Genomic DNA, 24,311 nt, shown 5'->3' with positions numbered 1-24,311 from the left:
TGCTAGGAGCTTGTATTAGTCAATATTCAATAAGGATAACACAAGTTATTCTAGGCATTTCAAACAGAGAGAATTCACCGCAGGAAAGTAGTTAAAAACATACAGGAAGAGTCAAAATAGCAAAGGAGTAAAGCCGGTCGGTTATTGACAATCAGGAGTTGCTGCAGCTCTTGGGCTGAAGCCTAGGGGCCAACGTGCAGGGACCTGCCAAGGCCTCTGCTGGAGCTGGCAGCTCCTGATTGTCACTGAGCAGGGGGCAGAGCAGCCTCCTCTCCAGTGTGCTGCTGGGGACGGAAACCCCTGGTAATCTCTCTACAAAGCCTTCGCTTGCCATTTCCTGTGACTGGAGGTCGCCCTTCCTCCTTCTGCCCCGCCCCTCACTTGGCTAACCTTTCTATTTGTAACAAAATCAGTTGGCTTTTCAACATCTAGCACAAGACTGCTGTACTGGGAAGTCTCATTCCCTTGTATTGTATGTATTGTTGCATGCTCAGGGTATAGAACAGACTTTTGTGCACCTGTTAGTCTAATCTATTCAGGTAAGAGCCTCTCAAGATTGTGTCTTTTTTTAATTTATATCTCTCAGCTAGCATAGAGCCTATTCTCAACTAATATTTGTCAAATATTTGAATTGAATTAAAATGTGGAATGGCTCAGAACTGGGGTCGATTTCAAAGAGTCTGATATGCTAGATCAGGAATTGAAACTGGATCCTACCGGTGACGAAGAGCGTTGGTACTTTGGAAGACTTGAAGGAACATAATGTAATTGAGTGAGTCTGAGCAGGATGAAGTTAGGAAAAGGTAGTGTGGAGTGTGACTCCATGTCCTCGGTAGACAATAGGAGCTGAGGGTATTGATTTTAGCCTGACTTTTCAGGAACCACTGTTCTTTTCTCATTTGGGACATGTGGAATGTTATTTTATCTTACTTTATTGTGGAGGTGAGGCTTTTTTTTTTTTTTTTTAGATTATAAATTATTCCTTTTAAAGCTTTCGAAGGTGTCTGGCTGACAGGCTGGCTGAGGTTTTATAATCAACCATTTCTAATCATGAAATGTTCTAATTATAAAAAGTAATGTAGTCAGACATTCTAAATTATGTTCCCATTCACTCTGCCAAGCACCTTTCCAAAAAACCTTTTTGCTCTGGCATTCTACTTTTTTTTTTTTTTGTAATTCTCTTTTTATGACACAGAAAACTGAGGGGAATTTAACTTCAGAAATGACATAGCTTAGAACAAATTGAAAGGTGTGAGTGCAGGCAGCCCAAGATGCAGCACAGTGCAATACTCTGCCTCCCAAATCTGAACTCGAGTTTGTCCAGGAGCCCCTGCTGAACACTAGACCAAGATGCCCGTCTGGCTGAAAGTAAGATGACAATGAAATCCCAGGAAACCTTTCTGATTTGAGAAATTGGCTTTCTCTTCCTTCCACAAAGCCTCATTCTCAAGATGGAGGCAAATAGAATCTAGGCCAGTAGATTTCAAACCAGGATCCACAGACTTTTGGTGAGGCTTGAAGGTCCAGCAAGGTGAGGAAGAGGAAGGCAGAAGAGGCAAAGCTCCCTGTTCCCCAGCTCTCCACTCATCTTCCAGCCCAGCAGTTTCCCACTTCTTCGAATACATTTCATTCCCCATAAGACTTCATTTACAAAATAAATTTGATGGTTTTAAATATTGTGCAAACACACTGATTTTAGTCTCCACAAGTATTAGGAGGATATACAATTGCTGAAAAGGCTGTGTAATGAAAAATTCCATGGATCGAGACTCAGAGAACTGTCCCTTTGATATTTGACTGTGCGCTTTCAATTATTTGTGAGACCTTCAACAATTTACATAACCTCTCTGAACCTTAGTTTTCTCATCATGAATGTTGTGAAATTTAAATGTAATAAAGCATAAAATGCAAATTCTTCTTTGAGAAGAATATTGCAAGCAAATTACAATATTCTATTCAAACAAGAGTTATTATTGTTTTCCAGAGAACAGATCAGTAAATTAATGAAATTTTAGAGGAATAACACCAACATGTCATTATTGATTAACTTTTTGGATGCTTACTCTGGTCGTTTAATTTATTTGGCAAGTTGACTGGGCCATAGAATGCCCAGATAGTTGGTCAAACATTACACTGGGTGATTTTGTAAGAGTGTTTTAGATGAAATTAACATTAAAATAAGTAAACTTAAATGAAGCAGATGTACTCCATAACCTGGGTGAACCTCATTCAGTCAATTGATGTCCTGATAGAACAAAAGACTGGCCCTTCCCTGAGTAAGATAATTCTCTGGCCTGTTGTTGGCTTTTAAGCTGGGACATCAGTTCTTCCTGTTTCTATTTCAGCTCAGCCTTCTGACTTAAGCTGGGACTTCAGTTGTGCAGATTATGAACTTGCCAGTCTCCATAATCACATGAACCATTTCCTTTTAATAAATGTAATTCTAGATTCTGAGCAATTTCTAGATTCTATATTATATATATTATAAGAAATGAGTGTGTGCATGTATGGCATGTATGTGTATGTATATATATAGATAGGCAGTTGGTTCTGTTTCTCTGGAGAACACTGACTAATATACCTACTGAGGTGATTTTTGAAATATGTTCACAAATTATTTGACCTGCTTCCTTCCAAAAGGTGGAGCCTATTCCCTCTCCCTTGAATGTGGGCTGAACTTAGTGACTTGCTTCTGCAGAATAGGAGACAATGGACATGGCAGTGTGTGGGTAAGGTCATAAAAAGGCCTTGTGGCTTTCTTTTTGTTTTCTCCCTTAGACCACTTTCTCTAGGGGAAGTGAAATGCTGTATCTTGAGCACACACAGCAGTCCTAGAAAGAAATTCATGTGACAAGAAACGGAAGCCTCTAGCCCACAGCCATGTTAGTCATCTTAGAAGTGGGCTCTTTCACTCCCTGTCCAGCTTTTGGAAGACTGGAGCCCTAGAAGATATCTTGACTGCAACTTCATGAAATATCTTGAGCCAGAACCACCAAACTAAGCTACTCCCAGATTCCTGACCCATAGAAATTATGTTAGATAATACTAATAAATATTTATTATTGTAAGCTACTATGTGCTAACGTCATTTGTTTTGCAGCAATAGTTAACTAATACACCTACTGTTTGAGAACATTGCCTGGGCCCTCTCTTTCTGGACTCAGGATTGTGAATGGTTACTAGGCAAGGTGCAGAATCAGGGAAAAAAAAATTTAATTACATTTTCTATATGCACAAAGATATGGAAGAGTGGCCAAGATCCAGAAAACCTGGATAAAAATTCAAAGTGCCCTTGTTGATCTGGGCAGGAAGTCAAGGCACCTAACTGAGGGTCAGTGAGGGCAAGGACAGAGTAGTGAACCTTAGGAGGGAAAAGCAAACCCTTCATCAGCACGATGGGGAGTAATGTGCTGTGTAAAAATGAAGGTCAGACTCACTGTACACTTAAAACAGGTGTTCAATACATATGCATTGATTTATGTTGGTTGATTTATTTTGAATGCCAGATTGTGAGCCATCAGTGTTATAAGGTAGCTTAAATAAATGTGAGCTGTGCTTGAAAAATAGCAATACAACAGCAAGAAGCAAAAGCACCATTCAGATTCTCACTGTGCAGCTTTACTGGTTCCACCTGCCACAAAAGTCTGATTACTCAGAGGGTGGAGCTTCCCAGTCGGAAGAGAAGTAAATCTTCAGGGTAGGAAATAAAGGCAAGTCTTCACTGGAAAGGACTTTCAGAGTGGAGCCTGCTCAATTGCTTTCATTGAAGACCTGGATTGATTTCTCTATGGACAGAATAGTGGTGTGATTTGCAAAAATGCTGAGAAAGACCTTCTGTGGGTTCATGGTGAGAGAGAACAGGATGCGGAGGGTGACTGCAGGTTGGCAACGGAAGAGAAATTTGATATAGTAGTTGGCCAGAGTACTTACAAAGATGTGGCTTAATTTTGTTTTCATTACTCTCTTGATGAAAACCTCACCATCTTTAGGCTTAACAAACAAATACAACTATGAATCAGGTTCTGGGTCATGTTAGATTACTTTTACTTCTGTTTTGGAGGTTACGGCCTATGGAAAGTATTGAAGGGCACATTATCATTAAGGTGCCCTTATGTTCTGATTTCCTTGAGAGAATCCATTTATATCTCTTGTCTCAGTGCCACTGAGTGACTTGCTTCTGCAGAATAGGAGACACTTTTAGTCAAAAGGATTGTCATTTTGACAATTAGTTATATGGCTAGTTAGTGGTAGAGTCTTGGTGGAGAAGTGATATAGTGGAATTGTTGGAAATATGGACTCTAGCACAAAACTCCCTGGGGAAAAATCCAAGCTAGCCATTTGACCTTGAACGGTTTCTTTAATATCTCTACACTGTGATTACTGTTAAGTAGGGATAATAATAACATCTATTAGTGTGGTTGGGGTGAGGATGAAATGAGTAATTATGCATAAACCCATTCAAACAGTACCTTGTATATGAAAGCTGTATGAAAACTTTAGCTTTAGTTAATATTTAATTCTCACAAAACTCTTGTATGTAATAAAGGTATTATGAGGCTTCTTCACAAATGAGTACACTGAACTATCAAGAGGTTTGGAAACTTTTCATAGGCAAACCAGCTAGAAGGTAGTTGGTATAGGATTTGCTTTTTTTGTTGTTTGAGACAGAGTATTGATCTGTCACCACAGGTAAAGTGCATTGGTGTCATCATAGCTCACTGCAACCTTAAATTCTCAGGCTCAAGTGATCCTCTTTCCTCAACTTTTCAAGTAGCTGGAACTACAGACATGTGCCATGATGCCTGGCTAATTTTTCTATTTTTAGTATAAATGGGGTCTCCCTCTCTCTCAGGCTGGTCTCAAACTCCTGAACTCAAGTAATACTCCCACCTTGGCCTCCTAGAGTGATAGGATTACAGGTGTGAGCCACTATGCCCAGCCAGGATTTTGACCTCAAAGCTGGCACTTGCTCCAATATTCTACAAAGTTGATTAGCCTCAAACCCTCTTTATGCCCTTTCTTCATCTTCTAAAATAAGTCAGTATGACACAGGCATTCTTACTCTCATCCAATTCTATACCAAATTCTGGCTCAAATTCTCTAGCCAGAGTAGAGATTTTTTTGAATAGAGGTGTGGAGGGAAAATCATCATAGCATCATATGGTATCTGGAATTCACCCTGTATCAGGTTCACAGAGGATGAGGTCAGGCCAGCTGCACACTCATTAAGCTACCAGTTTTCCTTAAATCATTCCTTGTTGGCAGAACTCCCAGATAAGCTGAGAGTATAGGATCATTCTCACGGTGGAACTTAGAAGCAATGTCTGTGTGGGGAGAAGTGGAAGCAGGCTTAAGATAGCCTAACTGAGTCTTTACAACATGAGAAGAGAAAAGGAAGAGTGTTTTATGTTCACCCAAGAGTGCATGGACAAGAATTAGAGCCAGCAGACCCTGGCTGTACAGACTAGTAGGATAAAGCATTTACCTTGTGGTCTAGTGGTCAAAGACCAAAGAGAATGGACATGCTTAGTGAATGCCAACTTGGATGAATCATCCACCAGGGCCCAGGCAATGTCCTTCCCTGTTAGTCCTTATCACTACAGAAGCTTGTTCCTCAACTCTTAGATGAAACTCTGCCCAGTGGATAGAGGTTTGGCATCAGTGGGATATAGTACTTCCCCATAATTTTAATAAAGGTTTAGCTTGGTTTTTAAAAAAGTACAATTCCAATGCATGCACACTTAAGTATACAGGCTTCAGGTCTACAGATGTATAACTGCTACACCATCTTGGGAGACAGCCTTACTGCAGTTCTTCCAAATCTACTCCTTCCTGGCTTTGTTTTCTCTTTGTGAATCTTGATTCTTTAAAAAGTTGAACTCTTTAAAAAGGTATTAAACTTTTGCTTAAACTCTGCAGTCCCTTCTGTCAAGTGAGAATAATAATATATATGAATATTATTGTGAGGATTAGAAATAATTTCTATTGGATCTGAGACGCCATGTGCCCAAATACTACCACTACTGCTATAATCACAACTAATGACAGTAATAAGAAAATAATAACAGACAGATTAGTTCCAATAGCATGGTTACTTGGAATTGTCAGGCTGGTATACTTTACTACATCAATATGTATATTTATCTTGTCTGTACTAGGTTATTGAGGTTATCAGGTTAATATAATATATGCACCTTGGACATATAATGTTTTCTCTATAAGACTAGTTCCCTTTTATGCAAAGAGAGCTCACCTTGTTCTTCCCTGAAAGGGTGTGTGTGTTTCTCTTGTGTAGATAAGCATGCAGAGAACATTCTACTTTTTAAAAGAGCACATTTCCATACTTATCAAGGAAATGAAAGCTTTTCAAGAAAATTCCTGTGAAAAGTCTAAGATTATTAAAAGAATAACTGTTGAGGAAAAAAGAAACAAAACGTTTAACCTTTTTCCTGTAAAAGTCGAAGACTGTACTTCTTACAAAAGACTCGGCAACCTCCAATTTCATTCACGAGCTAAAGAAACCAGCAATCCCCAAGGCTCCGAGATTTAATTTCCATTGCATAGAATGCCCCTCACATCAGAATTAATCAGGTTTCCTTTTCACTGTCTCATTTCCCTTCAGGAATCCTGTGGTGTAAACCTCAAAGGTAAACACACATATTCATCTACTCAACCTGTTTTGAAGAGCTAAACGTTCAGGGACATAAATCATTGGCAGTGACGGGTGCGCACTGATTTGGGCACAATTCATCTCCTCTGTCTAAATGCTGAGTCCCCTTCAGCCTTCTGTGTGCTCACAAGAGCTTTGCTCCAAGATATCAGGGCAAATGATAGGACATTTATGGCTTTTGCTGCCTGTCAGCAAATGCAACGCATCTTAATTTTCTTTCTTTTTTAAGAGAAAAAAAAGCAGATATATACAACAGCTTTTAGGCTCTTAATTTGCTTTTAGTCGCTTAGGTAACATTATATATGTATTAGGTTTTGCTACTTCTACAAACCTTCATTATTTGACATCCTAGAGTTATAGGAAAATCACTTCTGATGTTATAAAGTAATTTCCTGCTAACAGGTTGAACATCTGTGGGCTTACCTTCTTTGGTTATCTCTTTGTCGCTAGAAGTTTCAGGTATCCTCAAAAGCAAAGGAAATGTCAGCCCTGTGTTTGTGCCCTGTTTACAGAATTGGGTCCTCGTTTCTTTGTGGAAAGATCGGTCTGGTGTTGTGTATCCACATTGGCTCAGATTCAGTCTCTACCTGTGTTTTTGTTTCCTGTACTTACAGTTGTACACTTCAGATATAAAGAATGGGGTTTCCCAGAGTGGCTTTTGTGGCAACAAAGGACCTAACAGTCTGCTTACCCTTGTCTATTTCTTGCTATTTCAACCCTTAGCAAATTCTGGCCATAGTTCCAGGTCAAACAGTGGACAAAGGATAGTGTAGTTCTCATTTTCAAATCCCTCTTTTAGGAGAGATTGTCAGGAAGCAGAGAGGATGAAATGTGACTTTAGAACCTTTCCTCCCCCAAGATAATTAGCATTCTCTTCAAATTCATTGGTCTCTAGGGGATTTGTTCTACCTTTGGGTTGGCTCTAAACTGAATGCAGGTATTACAGGCAGAAAAGCTCAAGGGAGTTTGAGATGTGCCTTCAGAGCATAATAAATATCTTTCAGCGTGTTTACTTAGTCCTAAAGGAGTCAGGAAGTTTTTGAAGTCATAAGTTACTTTACTTCAAATTTGTTTGTACAAGGAATTCATTCCTTAGAGATATTTTTTGAGTTCATTTTGGATGTACAGATAACAATTTAGGAATAATAATAGAGTTTATCCTTCATTCTTGAGCATTGACAAACCCAGGGAGAAAAATATCACAGTTCATTGCTAGAGATTAGCTTAAGGAGGAACTTAAATCGGCTATGGAAGTTAATTCTGACTTTGGTAATTCCAGATAATAGGACTCTAAACATGCGCTGATGTTACTGGCTTCTCTGAATGTTGCTGCCCCTGGCTGTTAAGTCTGCATAAGTCTTAAAGACAGAAGTCTGCCACAGCAAGCAGAGATTTCTGTGGGACAAGCTGCCATATCTAATGACCAACCAACTCTTCTCATGTAGGTGTATCTACCTAAAATGAAACCACTGAAGAAAATGTCTTGGTATTAAGATCCCTTAAACAACGTTGGTGTGTTTTCCATGTCCTTCTACACTAATTGTAATATGCTCACCAAAATTTCTCTTAAAATATGTCCTTAATTTACCTATATCCTTGCTAGTCTCCAATTGAATAGTCAGCTCCCTGAGGATTTCGTTCACTTGTGGATACCCAGGGCACAACACTCCAATGTCTGGATGGGATAAGCATTGAAAAAAATACTTATTGATTAATGAATTGGACTTCGTTTGTTAAAGCAAAATCTGATTCAAACACAGCTGGCATTTTTCTAAGTTGTTAAAATTATCAACAATAATAGCATTTAGTTATTTATTATGTATCTGATGCTATGCTAAATGCTTTGCATATCGTTTCTTTGAATCCTCACAACTCTATGGATGTTTGTACTGAAACTGGTCGAACTAATGAGGCTTTGGCATCAGAGAGCCCTCGGTTTAAACTTGCAGTCTGCCCCTTGTTAGCTCTTTGAGATTAGTAAATCTTTGTAAGGGACCAATCTTCATTTGCAAATATGAGTTAATAATTACTTTCTCAAAGAATGCTGTGAATAACATTTATCTTTGCCTAGCACATAGCTTGCTTGCATCCTTTAGTTGTTACTCCTATGTTTGAGATAATTTTATTCTTTGACTCAGTGAATACAAGAAATAATTTATCAATTTGAAACAAAGAAGGAAAGGAAATCTTTTTTCATTATTTTATATCTTTTATTCTCATGTTTTTAAAAATATCTGCCCATTCATTCTAATATTGTTATAATTTAGCAGCTTTTAATCATTTTGGGTCTTTTGCATTCAACCTCAGTTTCTAATAAGTACTAACTTCCCTTGAACAGAAATCCTTCTGGTTATTGTTGTTGGTTGCTTTTTGCCAGTTTTTTGATATCTCCTTGATTCTCAGTACACTGTGAAAGAGGTTGTTTAGAAAAAATACTGTTGGAAGAGATCCTGACATTTTGTATACCTAACCCTGACTGTCTTACTCAGAATAAGAAAAATAAAATGAACAGTAGTAGTGGAAGTGAAAGCCAATATGGGTGTATGACTAGTTAGAAGAGATGCCAACCATCAACAACTGGTACCTGTACTACAACTAAGACAGTCATGTACAGCTGGTATATCTGTATGTCTGCATACCAATAGGATGTCAGGCTGGTGGCCAGTTGCCTCTCTGCTTTCCCTCTTCTCTATTTATAAATGGGCAGAATTCATTAACAATTGTGGCAAACCCTACTCAGATACTTGTCCTATTGGGGCTTTTTGCTTACTTTTATAAACCACTTCAAGTCTGTTCTGCTAGGGCAAAAGGCTTTACTAGTCATGTTGCATCAGGAAGCACAAGCTTCATATTCCCACTGGTTCCCCATGCTGCCCAGGTGCCACAGGGCAACACAGGTAGATGTAGATAAATACCATGCATGCAATGTGTTTGTGTCTCAAGTGAGGAACGCCACAATTAGGAAACCTTGAATTTTGATAATGAACCACAATCAAATCTGCTTAACCTTTGCCCCAGAGGAAGACATTACCTTTATTGAACTAGACAGTAACAAATCTATCTTCTGCTCTGGAGAAAGGCAGTTCTCAATTTCTCATGGCCGTATTCTATATGATTATTCTTGAAAAAGATAGTCCAGTACAAATCATGCCAGTGCATTGGCTTGCAAGATGTGTAGAAATGTGAGAGACCCTTGGAAAATCCTCTACCAACATATGAAAGCCCAAGGAATCATCTCACTGTGAACGAATACTGAAAAGATTTGAACTTTCAAATCAGACCACTTAGCATCTCCTCTCCCTTTCACTCTCTTTTAATTAATGTCCTGGAAAGTTTTTTTTTTTTTTTTCCTGGAATGAGTCAGTGTCAGTGACCCTTCTGGTGGAAACTGAACCTCTGAGATGCCAATTAACATTGCATTGCTGAGACTAGTCAATTCTCTATTTGTTTCTCCAGCCAAGTTTGTACATTTGAACTTTAAAGGTTTTGTTTTCATGGTCTGTAGCACAGGGGGAAAATGACAAAACCAGCTAAATCCTCTATAAGCAACAGAGAAAGGAAAGCAGAAGCTTGTTGCTGAACCAATTTGATCTCCTTTTTCTTGTTTTCCAAGCCCTGCTTATTTACAGCTATTGTAGAAATCTGAAAAGAAAGACAAGCAAGAATATAAGTAGGTACAAAAGCTGGAATGACACCAATGGGTTAAAGAGAGAAATGAATTGTATCAATACAAAATGTATTTTGAAAGAACTTCAGAGAATCAAGTAGAGAAAAGGTCAGGATATGATATTTCTGAGACCAGAAGTAAGCCATTGATGTGTCTTTATTACATTTCTATTTGTGAAACATTTCTCACTACTTCTTAATTGTTTTTCATTTAGAAACTTTGTTTTATTATTTCAGCAAACTTTAAGTCATATTGCCATTTCAAATGAGAAATATATTCATCTTAAAAGTAAGCTTTGGCACAAGAGCTTGTTATATTTGAGCCATGTCAAATGTTAAACTAAAATAGGACAAAAAAATTGGGGGTGACTAGTTTAACTAACCAGTCTTTTCCTTGGATTTGATAATCCCTCTGAAAGCATATAACCTTCTATCTATATACCTAGGAACTTTTGCATCTAAATGAATTGAAATGTTATAAAAGCAATAGTTATAATGTCAATGTATTCGGAGTCATTTTGAAAAACATATACAAGGTGATATTTTAACTTTCAATACATATCAAGAAATAGAGAAATAGTTAGGACCTTATATGATGCTCTGAAATGAAAATATTGTCTAAGTGTAATGTATCAGCAATTCAGATATAAGTCCCAGGTAATTTCTTGCCTAGGTATGGATAAAAGATTAATTATTTAATCTTTATAAATAATTTTATTTTTCTTTCTTTCTTTAATTTAATTAATTACTAACTGACTTAATGATTCAAATTGAGCTCTTACAACATCATGTTTTCATAGATACATGGAAAACAGTCACTGATAGTCTCATTTGTGCTTATAACTAATGCTAACCAGAGTTAACTGTGTTTGATTTCTTATTTTGTTATTTCTTCAACTCTTTCTGCTTTTAACTTCAAATGGCTTTAAAGCAAGAGAAAAAAGATCAAGGATTTCTTTATTCTTTACTTTCTCATTTTCCAGTTATATGGCATACAGATAGTACATTCGCCATAAAAATACTTTTACATTATTTAATTTAGGATGTATGGTTTCTTTATTTAAAGTGCTGTTAAGTGATGACCAAAGTACTATATGTTGAATACACCACTTTGCAATTTTATATTAAAGCATGTTCATGGTACCTCTAAATGGTTTTCAAATTATATTTTCAAGGACCAGAGCAGAGTGGCTTTAAACATGAGAGAAGTTTCAAAATATGTGTATAAAACTTGCTGGCCTAATAAAGAAACTATTTAAGGTGTAAGCAATAATTATTCATTGAAAAGTGATATATTTCAAAACTATAGCTTCAAAAGACAAAGAGCTCAGGTTTAGGTAGACAGGCAAGTAACAAAGTAATTCCCTTTTGCTTAAGAGAAAACACAGTCATAGGGGTTATAATGGCATCTAAAGGGCAAGTAGGATTTTGATAGATTTCTGCTCTTACCATAGGAAAGGAAAAGAGAGATAGATGAGACATTCCTGGAAACACCAACAAGCTGGCAAAGATTCAGGTAAGGCCATTAAAATTCTTCTTAGAATTAAAAATTTTCACAGATGCAATTCTCTAGTTGAAGAGTAAAGATTCCATGGCTCTTTATATTTCATAAAACAGACTAGGAATCTCAAAATAATTTCTGAGCAGCCTAGGAAGACTCCAGGTTAGAAAAGCATTTCAGGATTTCGCCAACCATTAATGTACCTTTGAATCACCTGGGAATTTTTTTAGATGTAGATTTTAATTCATTTGATTTAGGGTGGGGCCCAAGATGCTGCATATCTGACAAGCATTGAGATGATGCCAATGGTATTACTTTGAAGATCAACTTTGAGTAGAAAAAAATTAGGCAATGGCTGAAAGCAAGTAAAGTTAGATGATAGTTATTCAGGTGGTTCATTACCAGTTTATCCTGGTGATATCCTGGTGTGTTATTATAGTTTTAAGTCTTTATATATACCTTCTACGATGTGAACAATTTCTTGTTATCATATACATTTACACACATATACACCCACACATACATATACATATACATATACACATACACATACACATAAACATACATACATAGTCTCAGTACAAGTCCATTAAAAGATATGGTGTTTTGTCTACATGTGTGACATGTGCTCAGTCTGTGCTTATCTTTCATTTTCTTAATAATGTTCATAAAAAGATTTTTAGAATGACAATGTTGTCCAACTTACTAATTTTCTATTTATGGCTGATGCTTTGGGTATGATAGCTAAATGATCTTTGCCTAGCCCAAGGTCACAAAGATTTTTTCCCTAAAAATTTTATAATTTTATGTTTTACCTTTAGATTTGTGATCCATTTTAAGTTAATTTTTTTGGAAGTGGTAAATCATTTTTTTTTTCATGTGGCTATCTAGTGTATCTAGAACACTTTGTTGAAAAGAATATTTTTTCTACATTGAATTGTCTTTGTATTTCTATTGAAAACCAACTAAGTTTAGATGTGTGAGTCTATTTCTGGGCTATTTTAATCTATTAATCTATATATAGTATTTATCATATGGACTTGGTTCCAATCATACGGACTTAGTTACTATAGCTTTATAGTAAATCCTAAAATCAGGCATTGTAAATCTTTAAACTTTGCTTTTTAAAAATTGTTTAGATTATTCTAGAACTTTTGTATTTATAAAATTCATATGTAAATATATAATTAACTTGTTGATTTCTATAAAAAATCCTGCTAGTTTAATTATGATGGTATTAAACTATAGATCAATTTGGAGCTAGTGAAATCTCAGCTTTGTTTAAATTTACATTTTCCTGAGGCTTGATGTTGGACATCTTTTAATGTGCTTGTTGTACACATATATTTCTTTCTGAAATGTTTGCTCAAATTTTTTCCATTTTAAAAATTTATTTTTTTCTTTTATTATAACATTGTGAATATTTTTGTTTGTTCTGGATAGAAGTCTTTTGAAGTCTTTTGAAAGGTATACATTTTGAATATATTTCCTAACATGTGAAATGCCCACAAATTTCTTTAATAGTATCTTTTATAGAGCTAAATTTTTAATTTTGATAAAATCTCAACTATAAAGTGCTTTTAAATAGTTCATATTCTTTGTTTTATGTCTACAAAATCTCAGAGTTGTGAAATTCCTCCTATGTATTCTTCAGATAGATGGCTTATTTTACCATTTATATCTAAAAGAACTACTATTTTGGATTGATTTTTATGTATGAAATTATGTAAGAGGCAGGGATTCCTTTTTTCATGTAGAATATGAATATTCAGTTGTTCTATCTTCATTTGTTTAAACAATCATAGTTTCCTAAATAAATTATCTTGGCACAAATGTCATACATATACACACACACACAAATATATATACAAATATATACATTGCAAATATACAAACATATATGTACACACACAAATACATATATATTTATATTTATTTCAGGACTATAAATTTAAATTTAAGGTTGGATTAACATTTAAAAGTATAATTGAAACAATTTACCATGTTAACAGTAAGATAAATGAAAACATTATCACCTCAATAGCTCCAGTGTCATTCATCAAAATTCAATATCATTTGTGATATAACTCTCAAATAATTAGGAACAGATAAATCTGATATAAGATGTCTATAAAAATGTACAAGTAACATAATACTTAATGATGAATGACTGAATGATTTTTGTTAATATTAGGAAAAAAACCCAAAGATGTTCACTCTTACTACTTCCATTCATCATTATACTATAAGCTCTAGCCTGTGTAGTAAGGTAAGAATGAAAAATAAAACACACTCAGAATGGAAAAGTAAAACTCTCTTTCTTTCCATTTGATATGATCATATATGTACATAATCAAATGGAATCTACAAAAATTCTATTACAACTAAGTTTAGTAAGTTCCCAAGATACAAAATGTATGTACCAAAATCAACAGTATTTCTATATACAAGCAAAAATTTCTATATACATAATTTTAAATGAAAAAGTATGTATATAGCATATAAAAGTATGTAGTATAGCAGAAGAAAAAGAAATAGAGACATATTTGTAAATAAGAAACATGTATACATACAAAACTATAAAATACCGTTAAAAATATTAAAGAACTAAATAAATGGAGAGATCTATTGTATTCATTGGTCAGAAAACTGAATACTTTTTTTTAGGGTTTTATTTATTTTTATTTTAGCGTATTATCGGGGTACAAGTGTTAAGGTTACTTATATTGCCCGTGCCCCCCCCACTCGAGTCAGAGCTTCAAGTGCGACCATCCCCCAAATGTTGCACATCTCACTCATTATGTTTGTATATACCGATCCCCTCCTCCCCCCTCCCACCGGCTCAACACTCAATAAATGTTATTCCTATATGTCCACTTAGGTGTTGATCCGTTAATACCAATTTGCTGGTGAGTACATGTGGTGCTGGTTTTTCTATTCTTGAGATACTTCACTTAGTAGAATGGGTTCCAGCTCTATCCAGGAATATACAAGAGGTGCTATATCACCATTGTTTCTTAAAGCTGAATAGTACCCCATACCACATTTTATTAATCCACTCATGAATTGATGGGCACTTGGGTTGTTTCCACAGCTTTGCAATTGTGAATTGTGTGGCTATAAACATTCTAGTGCAGGTGTCTTTTTCATAAAGTGACTTTGGATCTTTTGGGTAGATGCCCAGTAGTGGAATTGCTGGATCAAATGGTAGATCTACTTGTATCACTTTGAGGTATCTCCATATTGCTTTCCATAGAGGTTGGAGTAGTTTGCAATCCCACAGGCAGTGTAGGAGTGTTCTTCTCTCTCTGCATACACGCCAGCATTTATTGTTTGGGGACTTTTTGATAAAGGCCACTCTCACTGGAGTTAAGTGATATCTCATTGTGGTTTTGATTTGTATTTCTCTGATGATTAGAGATATTGTACATTTTTTCATATGTTTGTTGGCCATTATTTTGTCTTCTTTTGAGAAGTTTCTGTTCATGTTCTTTGCCCATTTTTTGATAGGGTTGTTTGATTTTTTTCTTGCTGATGTTCCTGAGTTCTAAATAGATTTTAGTTATCAGCCCTTTATCAGATGTGCACCTTGCAAAAATTTGCTCCCATTCTGTGATTTGTCTGTTTGCTCTCTTGACAGTTTCTTTGGCTGTGCAGAAGCTTTTTAATTTGATCAGATCGCATTTGTTTATTTTTGTTGCTCCTGTGATTGCCTTTGGGGTCTTCTTCATAAATTCTTTGCCTAGGCCAATGTCTAGAAGGGTGTTTCCAACATTTTCCTCTAGAATTCTAATAGTTTCACACTTAAGGTTCAAGTCTGTTACCCAGTGTGAGTTCATTTTTGTGAGAGGTGAATGGCGTGGGTCTTGTTTAAGTCTTCTACATGTGACTATCCAGTTTTCCCAGCACCATTTGTTGAATAAGGATTCTTTTCCCCAGTTTATGTTTTTGTCTGCTTTGTCAAAGATTAATTGGCTATATGAGGATGGTTTTATATCTGGTTTCTCTGTTCTGTTCCACTGGTCAATGTCCTTGTTCTTGTGCCAGTAAAAAGCTATTTTAATGACTATAGCCTTGTAATATTGTTTGAAGTCTAGTAAGTTGATACCTCCTATTTTGTATTTATTGCCTAGGATTGATTTTGCTATACAGGGTCTTCTCTGGTTCCATACAAAGCATAAAATTATTTTTCTATATCTGTGAAAAATAATGATGGTATTTTGATAGGGATTGCATTGACTCTGTATGTCACTTTGGGTAGTATAGACATTTTAACAATGTTGATTCTGCCAACCCATGAGCATAGTATATTCTTCCATCTGTTTACATCACCTGCTATTTCCTTCTTCAGTGTTTCATAGTTCTCCCTGTGGAGGTCTTTTACCTCCTTAGTTAAATATATTCCAAGATACTTTATTTTCTTTGTTGCTATTTTGAAGGGAATTGAGTATTTGATTTGGTTCTCACTTTTACTGTTGTTGGCATATATGATTGCTTCTGATTTCTGTGTATTGATTTTGTATCCTGAGACTTAACCAAATTCATTTATCAATTCAAGGAGTCTCTTGGTTGAATCCTTGGGGTTTTCTAGGTATAATATCATGTCATAAGCAGAGAGTGAGAGTTTGATCACTTCTGCTCCCATTTGGATGCCCTTAATTCCACTCTCTTGTCTGATTGCTGTAGCGAGGACTTCCAGCACTATGTTGAACAGAAGTGGAGATAGTGGGCAACCTTGTCATATTCCAGTTCTAAGTGGGAATGCTTTCAATTTTTCCCCATTCAGTATGATATTGGCTGTGGGTTTGTCATATATGGCTTGTATCATTTTTAGGTAGGTCCCTTCTATGCCTATTTTGTTGAGTCTTCTTATCATAAAGGGTGTTGAATTTTGTGAAATGCTTTCTCTGCATCTATTGAGAGGATCATATGAGCTTTGTTTTTGCTTCTGTTTATATGGTGAATTACATTTATAGATTTGCATATGTTGAACCATCCCTGCATCCCTGAGATGAAGCCCACTTGGTTGTGATGAATTATTTTCTTGACAAGTACCTGGATTCTATTGGCTAGGATTGTGTTGAGAATTTTTGCATCTATATTCATAAGGGATATTGGTCTGTAGTTTTCATTTTTTGTTGCATCCTTTCCTGGTTTTGGTATCAGGGTTATGTTCACTTCATAAAATGTGTTGGGGAGAATTCCATCCTTCTTGATGTTGTGGAATAATTTCTGCAGGATAGGTACCAGTTCTTCTTTGTAGGTGTGGTAAAACTCAGGTGTGAAACTATCTGGTCCAGGACTTTTCTTTTGAGGAAGGTTTTTTATTGCTGTTTCAATTTCAGTACTTGATATTGGTCTGTTCAGGAATTCTATTTCTTCCTGGTTGAGCCTAGGGAGGCTGTGTGTTTCTAAGAAATTTTTCCATTCCTCCACATTTTCCAGTTTGTGTGCATAGAAGTTTTTGTAGTATTCATAAATTATATCTTGTATCTCTGTGGCATCAGTTGTAATTTCTCCTTTATTGTTCCTGATGGAGCTTATTAGAGATTTTTCTTTTTTGGTTTTCGTTAGTCTAGCCAATGGTGTGTCAATTTTGTTTATTTTTTCAAAGAGCCAACTTTTTGCTTTATTAATCATCCGTATAGTTTCCCTGTTGTCTATTTCGGTTAGTTCTGATTTGACTTAATGACTTCATTTCCTCTGCTGGGTTTAGGGTTGGTCTGTTTTTCTTTTTCCAGCTCCTTGAGATGACTCATTTAGGTTATCTATTTGTGATCTTTTTGACTTTAGAATATAGGTATTTATGGAATTAAACTTTCCTGTCAGGACTGCTTTAGCTATGTCCCACAGGTTTTGGTAACTTGTGTCACCTTTGTCATTTAGTTCAATGAATCTTTTGATTTCCATCTTGATTTCCTCATTTATGAAGTGATCTTTCAGCAGGAAGTTGTTTACTATCCATGACTTTGTGTAGAAATGAGAACTCCTGTTAGGATTGATTTCTACATTTATTCCATTGTGGTCTGAAAAGATACATGGCATAATTTCTATTTTTTTAAATTGTTTGAGACGTGCTTTGTGTCCTAGGATATGGTCAATCTTAGAGAATGACCCATGAGCTGATGAGAAGAACGTATATTCAGTGGTTTGGGGGTAGAATGCCCTGTAAATGTCAGCCAGGCCCATTTGTTCTAGGGTTCTGTTTAAGTCCATTATTTCTCTGTTGATTTTCTGTTTGGAGGATCTGTCCTATGCTGTCAGTGGGGTATTAAAGTCTCCACCTATTATGGTGTTGTTGTTTATCCATTTGTTTAGATCAAGTCGAGTTTAATTTATGAATCTGGGTGCACCAAGGTTGGCTGCATATTTATTTAGAATTGTTATGTCTTCTTGTTGAACTGTAGACTTTACCATTATATAGTGACCTTCTTTGTTTTTATTACTTTTGTTGATTTAAAAACTAAGTTATCTGTAATCAGCACCGCCAAGCCAGATTTCTTTTGGCTTCTGTTTTCTTGAAATATCGTTCTCTACCCATTTACCTTTAGTCTATATGCGTCTTTGCAGGTTAAATGTGTTTCCTAAAGGCAGCAGATACTTGGCTTTTGTTATTTTATCCATTTGGCCAGCCTATGTCTCTCGAGTGGGGAGTTCAAGCCATTCACATTTATTGAGATAACTGATAGGTGGGGCAGATTTCTGTTCATTATGTTGGGTTGAACATTATGTTGCTTTGTTTTCTCTCTTGAGCCATTGTGGTATCTGCGTTTTGATCTTTAGCTTTGAGTAGATTTTCATTCATGAGTGTTTATTGTGCTTATCTGTGTGTAACACTGTTCTGAGTACTTCTTGAAGGGCTGGTCTTGTCTTGGTGAATTCCCTCAGTCTTTGTTTATATGAGAATGTCTTGATTTCTCCTTCATATACAAAATTTAGTTTTGCAGGGAATAAGATTCTAGGCTGGGCACTGTTCTGTTTCAGAAGAGTGAGAATGGGACCCCAGTTTCTCCTTGCTTGTAAAGTCTCAGTAGAGAAGTCTGGTGTTATTTGGATTGGCTTTCCTTTGTATGTTACTTGCTTCTTTCATCTTACAGCTCTTAGAAGGGCCTCTTTAGTTGATATTTTTATCAGTCTGATGACTGCATGTCATGACATCTTCCTGTTTGCATTGAATCTCCCAGGGGTCCTCTGAGCTTCTTGAACTTGTATATCGAGATTTTGAGCAAGGCCTGGGAAATTTTCCTCTATTATATCTTCAAACAGCTTGTCCAACCCTTGAGTGTTGTCTTCTTCCCCTTCTGGTAAGCCTATGACCCTCACATTAGGTTTCTTCGCATAATCCCACATCTCTTGTAGGCTTTGCTTTTTTCTCTTGTTTCTCTGCTCTATCTCTGTGACTGCTTTATTTAATTGGAAGGTGTTATCTTCAATCTCTGAGATTATTACTTTTGTTTGACCTACACTGTTCTTGAGGCTTTCCACTGTATTTTGCAGTTCCCTGAAGTGATTCTTCATTTCCAGGAGTTTGGTTAAACTTTTCTTCATTGTATCTATTTCTTTAGTGAATTTTTGTTACAGGTCCTAGAGTCTTTTTGTGTTTTCTTTGTGTTGGTTATCCAGTTGTTCTTGCAGGACGTTCAATTTTCTTATGATCCACATTCGAAATTCCTCTTCTGTCATTTTGGTTGCCTGATTTGGGTTGGTGTCCGTTTCTAAGAGGCTGGTGCTCCTCCCTTGGAGTGTGGTTTCTGTTTGGTTCTTCATATTTCTGGAGTTCCTTCACTGATTTTTTTCTCATCTCAATCAGCTGTTGCTTCTTTCCTTTAGGTTTTTGTTTGGGTATTGACACACTCTGTTTAGTCTCTGAGCCAGTGGTGTTTGTGGGTGAGATTCGACCACATCCTGTATGATGAGTCAGTAGGTGCCATGAAAAGGGTGTGCAGAATGTCCTCCCTGTTAGTAGGTGGTGCTTGCTTGGAACAGGCTACGCTGTTGTTTTTGTGTCCTGTGACCAGTTCTTCTTCCTCTAGAGAGGCACTCTAGTGCTTCAGGTGATCGGTGGGGCCCTGAGACTTCCAGGTGTGTCCTTTTCTCCTCGAGTGAGGGCTGGTCTGGGAGTGAGTCTAGGCGGAGCTGGGTTGAGTAAGCCTGCCCTCAGGCACCACCAATGTCATTAGCAGGGGTCAAAGTTATGTTCTCCGCTTCCAGGAAAAGCTGTCAGGGAGGGGCTGGAATGGCCCTGCTCAGTCAGAAAGTCTTTGTATGGGGTGGGGCTGTCTAAGGTCCACAGTCTGGAGCGGGCCTGGCTTCTTTCCACCCTCCCCAACTCCTCGGCTACTCCTGGGCCTCTGCCAGCAGGCCAGACCTCATGCCACCAGGCCTCTCCTGGCTGTGATGCTGGCCGGGAGGTTCCCTGTGCAAGAATGCCACCCAGACTGGGTGCATGGCCTCCATTGGGGAGGAGGGTTGCCCTCTAGGATGCTGATTTGCCCCTGAAGGCACACACACCTCAGTAGGCTGTTCACATATATCCCTTCTCGCATTGCCGTGGGCAATGCGAGACCTGGGTGCATGGGATCTGGTCTTCAGGTCTGACCTCTGGGCCCCAGAGTTCAATCCCTATCCCCACCAGGGAGAGAAGTGCCAGTCCCAATTCACCCATGGGGAGCCCAACACGGGTCTATGTCTATCAGCCTCAGGGTCTGCTCTGTTTTCCTGGGATCACCATTCCAGCAGCACCTGAGAGGGCTGGCGTGTAGGGAGTTCACCGTCTGAGTTCCCCTCAGTCAGCTGTAGGGCCCCAAAAGTCTAGGTCCCATGCCCTGAAGGTGCCTCTGGCTTGTGGCTATATTGTCTCTCTTGGTAGCTGTGAATAGGGATGGGGGAGGGGAGAATGAGGCAATATGGCGCCTGCTGTGCTGCTCAAGTCTGTGCACAGGAAGACGCCCTGCAGAAGTTGGGAGCCTGGTGTCCTGTCCACTACAGGCTTACCGCTCGCTGGCGGTGGCCGTCTCTGGGCTTCTGTCCCCAGGTCTCTCCACCCACTGGGTAGCCCACCAGCAGTCCGAGATGCAAGGGAGGGGAAAGTTAAGAGCTCCACCTACCCTTGCCACTGGTCTCCGGAAGTCTCTGCTTCCAGTTCTCCTATGCAACCTCCTCCCATGGAATCTCCTGTGGTCTCAGGTACCCCTCCTTCCGACCCTCGTCCAATGTATGCTCGTCTTCTTGCTTGTTTCTTCTAATTTCTCCTAGAATCTGTCTTTTCTGCAGAGACACTCTGTCTGGCAGTGTTTCTCGTCTGCCATCTTGATTAATCTTGAATACTAAGATATTAATTGTTCCCAAATTTATCTATAAATGCAATGAAATTCGACCAATATCTTAACAGGCATTTTGGATGTAAATTTACTAACTGATTCTAAAATTCATATTTAAATACACAAGACCTAGAATAACTAAAACAGCACTGGAAAAAATATTGGAGGAGTAGCACTACAAGATTTCATGACTTACTATATATATAAGCTACAATAATCAATAAAGTCTCGTGGTGTTGTCAAGAAAGACAAATAGATCAAGGGAATAAAAAGGGAAAGTCTTGAGATATAGCCACATATATATAGTCATTAATTTTGACAAAAGTTCAAAGGCCATTCATTGGAGAAAAATATTCTTTTCAGCAAATGAAGCCAGAAGAATTAGACATCCATATGCAAAACACTAACCTCAATATATATGTCATACAATATACCAAAAAAAAAAAAAGCTTCAAAATTGGTTATAGACCTAAATATAAATCTCAAAACTATACTACTTATAGGAAAAACATAGAAAACAATTTTGTTATCTCGGGTTAAGATTTCTTAGTCACTCCCCAAACATATTAATAATACTCTAAACTGATAAATTTGACTGTATCAAAACTAAAAGTTTTGGGCTGTGTACAGTGATGCTGGCTATAATCTTGGTATTTTGGGAGGCCATAGTGAAAAGGTCACTTGAGACCAGGAGTTTGAGAACAGCCTTGGCCCCGTTTCTACAAAAAATAGAAAAATTAGCTCAGTGTGGTGTGCTTCTGTAGTCCCAATTACCAGGGAGGCTGAGGCACGAAAATAGCTTGAGCAGAGGAGTTTGAGGTTGCAGCGAGTTATGTTGACACCACTGCACTCTAGCCTGGGTGACAGAGCAAGACCCAGTCTCAAAATGTAAACCACCCCCCAACAAAAACTCAAAAAAACTAAAACTAAAAATTTTGTTTTTCAACAGGACAATGTTAAGAGAATGAAAAGACTTTCACACACTGTGAAAAAGTATTTGGAAACAATCTATTTGAAAAAAACTTATAAGCAAAATATATAAATAACTCTCAAAACTTAATAATAACAAAAGAGACAATTCAGTTAAAATGGGCAAAGATTTGAATGGCCATTTCATCAAGAAAGAGATATGAATGGCAAATAATGAATATTAAAGAATTTTCAATGTCACTAGTTATTAGGGAAATGCAAATTAAAACCATAATGAAATATTACTATCTCTATTAAAATGGGTAAAATTAAAAAACAAAAAAACTCTGGTGATATAAAGTGTTGGCAAAGCTGTGAAACAACTGGAACTCTTATACATTTCTGCTAAGAAAGTAAAAGGTACAGTCACTTTGGAGTTTTGTTTTAAAAAGTTGAACATACATTATACTATTCGATCCACCCATTATACTTCTATGTATTTCCCCCAAAGAAATAACAGCATATGTCCATATAAAGATATGTACATAAACATTTCTAGCAGTTTTATTTGTAATAGCTAAAACTAAAAGCAACCCAAACATCCATCAATAAGTGGATTGATCATTAAATTGTGGTATATCAATTTAACGGAATACTCCTCAGGCATAAAAAAGGAATGAACTATTGATACATAATACAACCAAGATGAGCTTGGTATTATTACACGACATGAAAGAAGTGAAACCGAAAAGAATGCATTCTGTATCAATTCATGTATATAAAACTCATGTATATAAAATTATTTTCAGTGCCAACTAATTAATACTGGCAGAAGGAAGATCAGTTGCTTGTGGACCAATGAGGAGTCAATAAAGAAGAGCCAGAGGAAGAGATTACAAGGGGCATTAGAAATGTCTGGGGATGATGGATATGTTAATTATCTTAATTGCAATAATGGTTGTATGAGTATATACATATTAAAACTTATCAAAATGTTTACCTTGAATAAGTGCATTTATGTCAATTGTATGTCAATAAAGCTGTTAAAATAAAAATTAAGTGCCTGAGATTATATCAAATAACAGTACTTTTCTCTGTATGTCTTATTTTGAACATTATCATTGTAGCTATAAATTATATTTTAAAATACTAGCTATGAAGAGTGAAATCTGTAAGGTAATATATCACTTGTATTTTTTTACAAAAGTGGGGGGATGGAGAGAATAACCCCCTACCCTTAAGAAATTTACACAAGGACATTCAATTTACATTTAAGATTTTAAAACTCATAGAAGTCAACAACTCTTTAATCATAGATAAATAATATAATGTGGAACAAATTCCCTTCCTGGACAATGTAGGCTTTAATGATAATCAGCTGAGTTTGGGTTTTTCTGAGGAGGGTTTCAAGAGTGAATTTCCCTCTTGCAGCAGACTTCTTCTTTTATCTCTGGACTCTCAAGTCTCAAGTAAGTATAGCACAAAAAGAAAACAACTTACTGTAGCACTTGAGTGGGAATTCAGTAAACACTTTGAGTAGACATCCAAGGGTCTTTTCCTGCACCTCAGTACATACCTGCTGTTTCTTATGCCTGCTTCCTCATGTCTTTATATTAGGTGTAAGGGAATTCAAGATTGCTACTGTTACCCTTAAAATGGATTTCATTTTTCCTAAATGAGTCATAGTTTAAGTATGCAAAAGCACAGCACTTCATTCCTTCATGTGCTCCTTTAAAAACTAATTATCATAATTTTAGAGTTGTTTTGAATCTAAGAAAAATAATAACTAATATTTATTGAATACTTTTTATGTGCCAACCACTTCTCATGTATTGTTTCTCCATTGAGCTTCATATTATTTTTTGCCCCAGTTGTTAGAGATTGTTACATCAATATAGATTTTTTTTTGTCTTTAGCACAGTGTTTTCATTTTATTTTCTTCCTAACTGCAAGGACAAATGCATTCTTCATGCACAGAGAGACAGAATAGTTACTGTAGTATGGAAATTTATTGTGATATAATAATGAATTCTTGTACCCCAGTGGGATAAATGTGAACTCATAATCACCCCATACCAGAATCAGAATGCTAAATGTGTAAAGTTTGTTTATTCTTACATGTCAACATGTGCCAGATTATTCTACACGAAGTATGTAGATTCATTTGCATAAGAAACATCAGATTCAGAATTAACAGAGTTTCAAAATGCATTAGGGTTAACACAGCGAAGAATTTGGTACTCAG

General features: G+C 36.8%; 1 long non-coding RNA gene across 1 annotated transcript in view; it reads left to right on the top strand.

Moving 5' to 3' along the window:
- LOC142874970 (uncharacterized) overlaps positions 1-23,085 on the top strand; it is a 140,533-nt gene extending 117,448 nt beyond the window's left edge. The window contains exons 2-3 of the long non-coding RNA XR_012922553.1: positions 2,641-2,729; positions 22,876-23,085. This is a non-coding gene — a long non-coding RNA (uncharacterized LOC142874970). The remainder of the gene's footprint in view (positions 1-2,640; positions 2,730-22,875) is intronic.
- Positions 23,086-24,311: the final 1,226 nt, after the last annotated feature.

This window comes from Microcebus murinus, chromosome 13 (assembly GCF_040939455.1).
Source record: "Microcebus murinus isolate Inina chromosome 13, M.murinus_Inina_mat1.0, whole genome shotgun sequence".
Taxonomy (NCBI): domain Eukaryota; kingdom Metazoa; phylum Chordata; class Mammalia; order Primates; family Cheirogaleidae; genus Microcebus; species Microcebus murinus.
Note: the sequence above shows the minus strand (reverse complement) of the source record. Positions and strands in the feature narration are given on the sequence as shown.